Here is a 6766-nt window from a genome sequence, read left to right on the forward strand (position 1 = left end):
CGAGGGTGCACCCGCTGCCTTTCAGCCGCGCCCGAGGTTCTGCTAATTTTTTTGCAACGGAAAAATGTTGTCGTTGTCTTTGGATCATTAAAACCTTTCAAGTATCTGAAAGTTTGAATCATGTCACCCCTGCTCCTCCTTTCCTCCAGGGTGTACATATTTAGATTCTTCAATCTCTCCTCATAAGTCATTCGATGAAGACTCTCCACCTTTTTGGTCGCCCTTCTCTGGACCGCCTCCATCCTGTCTTTGTCCCTTCGGAGATATGGTCTTCAGAACTGAACACAGTACTCCAGGTGAGGCCTCACCATGGACCTGTATAAGGGGATTATCACTTCCCTTTTCTTACTCGATATTCCTCTCTCTATGCATCAGGGGATGTGATTGCTGATCAAGCCACCTTCAGTCATGGCAGCATCCAAAGCCTCTGCTTGAACTACAGTGTAGCGGTCAAACACTACCTGCAAGCCAGCACACAGGGAAGGAGCTCTCTGGGGAAAACTGTCACAGGGCAGAAAAAATAAACTACAAATCATGCAAAACACCCATGTTGCCAAAATCGCTACTTAGCTGAATAACTTTTCCAGCTAAGGAGCACCGCTCTGATCCACCCACTGCCCACCCACAGCTTTCTCAGCCATTGAACATAACTGGATATTCAGCAGCAGTGAGATAGAAGGATAAGTCCTACTTATCCAGCTTTCTGGCATTTGAATATCAACCTCCCTGATTTTTATAGCTTATTTAATGGAAATGGAGAAGTTTTATTGTTCTTGCATCCGGCATTTTAATATCTTTTTTTTTTTTTTGTAATACAATTTTTATTGAGTGATCCTCAGACACAATATGAAACTTTGCCGATAACAGACAAGCAAACATAATACAGCAAACGATATTGATGACACAAATCACAGAACCATGAGGAAACACTCCTCAATTTTCCCCCTTCCAGATATCTATAACTGTGTCTAAGACATCTCTAAAGCCACCCTAGAGAATACTCATGTCACCAACAAACTAGGAGAGGCTGCACTCTGATACCTCCCCCAGTCTGACATATTGAACAACTATAGCGGGCTAGCTCTGCTTAAACAAGAAGGAACAGGAATCCAGTATGCTTATCCCCAAACCCTCACCCTCTCCAAACCTCCCCGTCCCGCTTCTCCCCCTTTACCCCCCTTCCCCTACCCAAGGCCTGGCTGACAAACCAGTTGAGACATCCATGTATACTAGAGTCCAATCATAACATTGAAGGCATGGGTCTATCACTAACCCAAAAAACAAAAAAAGAAGAACAAACAAACATCAGGCATTGAGGATCAAGCTGCGAGCCCGATGTGGCAAAGTCTGCACATATACCTCCCAGGTCTCCAAGAAAAGTCTTCAGTGCGTTGGCGACAACTTAGAAGTAAAACTGTCCATATACATCATTCGATGAAAATGATTACGCCAAGTCCAATACGATGGTGCAGATATCTCCAACCAATTAAGTAGAATAACTTTTTTCCCCACCAGCCAGGCCTTTTTAATCAGAGTTCTCAATCCCGCTTTTCTTATAACCGACTGGGGAATGCAATCAAAAAGAATCAGCTGCGGGGTAACTTGAAAACGTATTTTCAGGAGGCGTTGTAAGTAATTTACAATTTTCTGCCAGAACTGTTGAACAAGGGGACAAGCCCAGAATGCGTGAGACAAAGTGCCAATTGCAAGGTGACAACGAGGGCATGTCGAATCTGTTATGAGCCGCGCTCTCCACGCAACCTGTGGAGAGACAAAGGCCCTCCGCAGGAACTTGTATTGCATTTCCCGGTAATACATATTTTCACTGGACCTTTTTAAATTCCCCATACATGCAGAGAAGATTGCCACTGTAACCGTGAATACTCCATCTTTGGTCCAACGCTCTACTGAAGTCTCATAGGTACGCTGTGACATACCTCGTTGAAGAGCCCTATAATATGTCGAGAGAGATAATGGCCGCTCCCTTCCCAACTGAAAAAAGGATTCTAACGCCGCTAAATGTGTGGAAGTCTGAGTACCAATCTGCAATGATAATATGTAATGTCGGATTTGTAGATACCCAAAGAACTGGACCCGGGTCAAACCATATATACGTTGTACTGTGGGGAACGGCATTAGTATCCCTTCCGGGTTCACCAAGTGCCCCAAATGAGTGATACCCTTCGAGGCCCATCCCCGCAGACTAACATCTTGGGATCCTGGTAAAAACTCTGGGTTGCCCTGAACTGGGAGAAGGTAAGGGTTACATCGAGGCAGTCCCAACTTCTTTGTAAGGTATTGCCAGGATTTTCGAAACGGGACAACCAGTGGATTCCGAGAGATTGCAGACGGTAGCTCCTTCCCCGGCCCCATCAGTACATAGGTCAACGCGAAGGGGGCCACCAATGTGGATTCAGCCACCAAGTCATTACAAAAGGGGATTCCCAATATCCATTCCCTAACAATCCGGAGGTTGGCCGCCACACAATAAGACTGAAGGTCGGGAACTCCCATTCCCCCTGCCCCCCCAACGCAACATAAGCCAGGACAATGGTATGCGCGCCTTTTTCCCCTGCCAAAGAAATGCCCGCATCATCTGTTGAAGGGCGGCCAAATCGTTACGTTTTAGAATAAGAGGTAGGTTCTGCAACACATACAACCATTTAGGTAGTATGATCATCTTAAACAAATTAACTCGCCCCCCTACGGAAAGAGGGAGGCTTTTCCAAAGTTTGAGCTTATCTCTCGTGAGACTCAGTAATTTTTGGATGTTTAAGTCGTATAACTTAAGTAAATCTAAGGCTATATCAATCCCCAAATATTTTATTACACCGTTCGCCCAGTGCAGTGGGAAAGGGCCCTCCCACTGCTCCTGTATAGACATCGGGAATCCCATGGCCTCTGATTTCTCCCAATTAATGCGAAAACCCGAAATACCACCATAGTCCCTAACCACCTCCAAAAGGGCCGGCAAGGAGTCTCTTGGATTAGTAAGGAATACCAAGAGATCGTCCGCAAACGCGGCATATTTGAAAATCTCCTTTTTCCCCGGCGCCTGAAATAACACCCCTCGGATCGCTCGGAACGTTTGAATAGCCAGTAATAGAGGCTCCAGGGTCAAGAGAAAAAGGAGAGGGGATAAGGGACAGCCCTGTCGGGTACCCCGAAAGACCTGGAATTCAGGGGAAAATTGACCATTCACCATTAACGAGGCAACCGGGCCCGAGTATAGGAGTTGCAAGGCTTGATAGAAAAAACCTCCAAATCCCATGTCTCTCAATAGGGCAAACATAAACCCCCATTCCACCCGGTCGAAAGCCTTCTCTGCATCTAGACTAGCAATGAGGAAGGGAATATTGTGTCTGGTGCAGAGATCCATAGCAATTGTTAGCTTCCGGATATTAGTCAAGGCATAGCGTTTTTTCACAAAGCCTACTTGGCCCGGTTGAATCATCTGTGGCAAAACGGCACTCAATCTATCTGCCATAATTTTCGCCAACAGTTTATGGTCCACATCTAATAAAGAGATAGGGCGATAGGAAGCAGGGTGCAGGGTATCCTTCCCAGGCTTGGGAATTAGAGTGATGTGGGCCCTATTCCCATGCACCGGAAAACTTCCCTTCGAGATTAGTGCTGTAAAAACTAATGGCAATAAGGGGGAGAGGGGCTCTGAAAGACACCTATAAAAGTCTGCACTATATCCATCCGGCCCTGGGGCCTTAAACCTTGGGGAACTCCGAATAACCTGTCGAACCTCATCCTCCGTAATGGGTCGGTTAAGCCCCTCTTGCTGAGCCTGGGTCAGGATAGGGAGGTTTAACGCGGCACTAAATGAGTCCCATTGACTTGAGTCCCAGCCCTCAGCCCGATACAATGCTGCATAATAATCCCGAAAAACTTTTAGGATTTTAGGGGTTTCATGAACTATGTGGCCTTGTGGCGTACGAAGAGCAGTGATATGCCGGGACCCTTTATTAGACTTAACTAAGTTGGCCAGAAGCTTCCCAGATTTGTTACCATATCTATAGAGCCTATGATGGTGATATAGAATGCTGTGTTTAGCCCTCTGGTGTAGCAGCGAGTTCAAAGCTGATTGAATGGTTCTATAATCACTCTTGGTTACCGATGTGCAAGAACGATTTAGTGCCCCTTTAGCCTGTTGCAATTTCTTTGTCAGGGTCAATAATTGATTATTTAGCACTTTTTTCCGATGTGATATATACGAGATAATATCTCCCCTAAGGACAGCTTTAGCAGTGTTCCAGAACAGTACTGGATCACTGCTATGTTGGGCATTTAGGGTTGCAAAATCTGTCCATCGTTTCAATAAAAAGGTTTGAAATGCTGTGTCCTCTGCCAGATAATAAGGGAAGCGCCAGCCCCTAGTCACTCACTTGAGGGAGCACTGCCAGATCCACCCAAATTGGGGCATGATCTGAGACAATAATGTTTCCAATTCCTACTCCTGAAATTTTGGAGAAGGAATGTGTGCTGACTAACCAATAGTCGATAAGGGATTGTGTGGAATGAGCTCTGGAGACATGTGTAAAGTCCCGCTCAAAAGGGTTTAGAGCTCACCATGCATCAACCAGGTGCAAACTCTGTTCAAGGAGCTGTATCCCCCGACCCTTGACCCCCGTCCGCCGCAGAGTGGCAGAGCTATCTAATTCGGGGTCCCGTAAAGAATTGTAATCTCCCCCCACTACCAGGAATTTGTCCATATATGAAAGTAACATTTTATGTATATTCTGAAAGAAAGGCATTTGCTGAGAATTCGGGGCATACAGGTTGCACAACACCACAGGCATCTGATTAATTGTTACTTCTAAAATAAGAAAGCGACCCTGAGGATCTTTATGTTCAGAAAGAACTTGTAGCGGGAGATTTTTGCGCACCAGGATAGCTACCCCCGCTGACCCCGTGGTGGCGGAGGCATAATACACCGAACCCACCCAAGACTGACATAATTTCAGGTGCTCCACATCTGTAAGATGGGTTTCCTGCAAGAATGCTATGTCCGCAGCCTGTCTCTTCAAGGCCTGTAATACCTTCGACCGTTTGACAGGTGTATTAATACCACATACATTCCAGGATATCAATTTGAGATTACGCATAGCCATTTACCCCATATCACGCCATAGAAAAGTAATTTGAACAATGAGAATTTCCCAACTCCAAGGGAATGATGACCACCCCAGCTCTGGCCATCTCCCTGTGAATGTGATTTCCCCACGCCACATGCCACCAAAATGTTTGAAATCTGTATCATGCCAGCACCTTGTATCTTTCCCTGACCCTCCTCCCCGCTCCATTCCTCCCCCCTTCCCCTTCCCCTCCCCACCCCCCCTTCCCCTAACTAGACTCCCCAGAAGTCTCATCTCAACTAATTCCCCATCTAAGAGATCCTGTTAAGACACTCGGGCTCCTCTGCCCCCTCCCCCCTTTCAGCAACATAACAAGGGATGGGACTCCATAGAAATAACATAACATAAAAGTTGAACAAATAACAGCTTTTGTTCCCCCCTATAAACAATTTCACAATACAATATTGAAACACCTATAGTATACCAATATCCCATTGCAGCACAAAGTGGAGATCTGTTCACACCGCTCCAGCATGTGCCAGAAACTTGGAAAGAGAGAGAAAAAAAACAGTGAACAGACTTAACTGTCAAATATTAAGTAACCAAAGGGTGCAGGTCCCCCTGCCCCCATAAGCAATAGATTAGGCAATGCATGCCATGCCGGTAGAAACTTCTCAGCTTAAGTAGCTGGCTGCCTGTCCTGTACATTTATCCAGTATCCGACCCAGGGCTGCGTCCGCCCGGTCTTTCTCCAGCCCCACGATCCAGGGTTCCAATGTAAGCTTTTAAGTCAGCGACCTCACTAAACCATCTGGGTCCTCCAGGTGTACTTACACGGACCTTCGCTGGGTAAACTACCACAGCTCTCTGACCCAGATTAAACAACTGTGTACACAATGGGGAGAAAGCCCTGCGCTGTGCAGATAGGGCCCCTGAAAAGTCTTGGAAGATCAGAATCTTCTTTCCCTCATACTACAACGCTTTCCCCCGACGGCTGGCCTGCAGGATCGCTACTTTGTGAGCATAATTTAACAGTTTTATTATTACTACTCGTGGTTTTTCTTGCTGAGCCCTTTTCTGCCCCAACCGGTGAGCTCTTTCTATTCTCAGGGGACCGTGCTCAGTGCCCAGAGACAGTTCGCGAATCAACCAGTTTTCTATTTTTTGGGGCAAATCTCGATCCGCAATTTCCTCTGGGAGGCCTACCAGACGTAGATTGGACCTCCTGGACCTGTTTTCAAGGTCTTCAATACGCGCTGTGTGTCGGGTGATCTCCGCACGTAGCTTCGTTACCTCTGACTGCATGGCCTGGGCGCCATCTTCGCCGTCCGAAACCCGTTGCTCTAGGGCTGAGAATCGCGCTTCATAGCCAGCAAGCGCTGCGGTCACCTCGCCGAGTTGGGACGAAAGTTTTTTAAACTCTGGCTCCAGTGCCTCTACTACTGCGGTGCGAAGATCTGCCCAGCTCGCTGGTGCCGGTAGGTCTGCCATGCTGTGTTCCTCCTCAGAGGCCGAGTCAGTAGGCCTTTTTCTTTTGCCGAATCCTTGTCCCTGCGCGCCGTGCGGGTCGACATCTGGCTACCGTTCCGCTCACCAATAATAGCCGCTGGGATATTGAGAGACTTCCACGCAAAAATGAACAGCAATTAGGGCCGGATGGGGTTAGATTAGAAATCAGGGAG

The 6766-nt window shown here is 47.0% G+C and overlaps 1 protein-coding gene across 4 annotated transcripts in view; it reads right to left on the minus strand.

The window, feature by feature from the left end:
- Window positions 1–6766, minus strand: part of LOC115083627 (zinc finger protein 585A-like) — a 738796-nt gene that overhangs the window by 673734 nt on the left and 58296 nt on the right. The window lies entirely within an intron of this gene.

The sequence above is a fragment of the Rhinatrema bivittatum genome, chromosome 2 (genome assembly GCF_901001135.1).
Source record: "Rhinatrema bivittatum chromosome 2, aRhiBiv1.1, whole genome shotgun sequence".
Classification (NCBI taxonomy): domain Eukaryota; kingdom Metazoa; phylum Chordata; class Amphibia; order Gymnophiona; family Rhinatrematidae; genus Rhinatrema; species Rhinatrema bivittatum.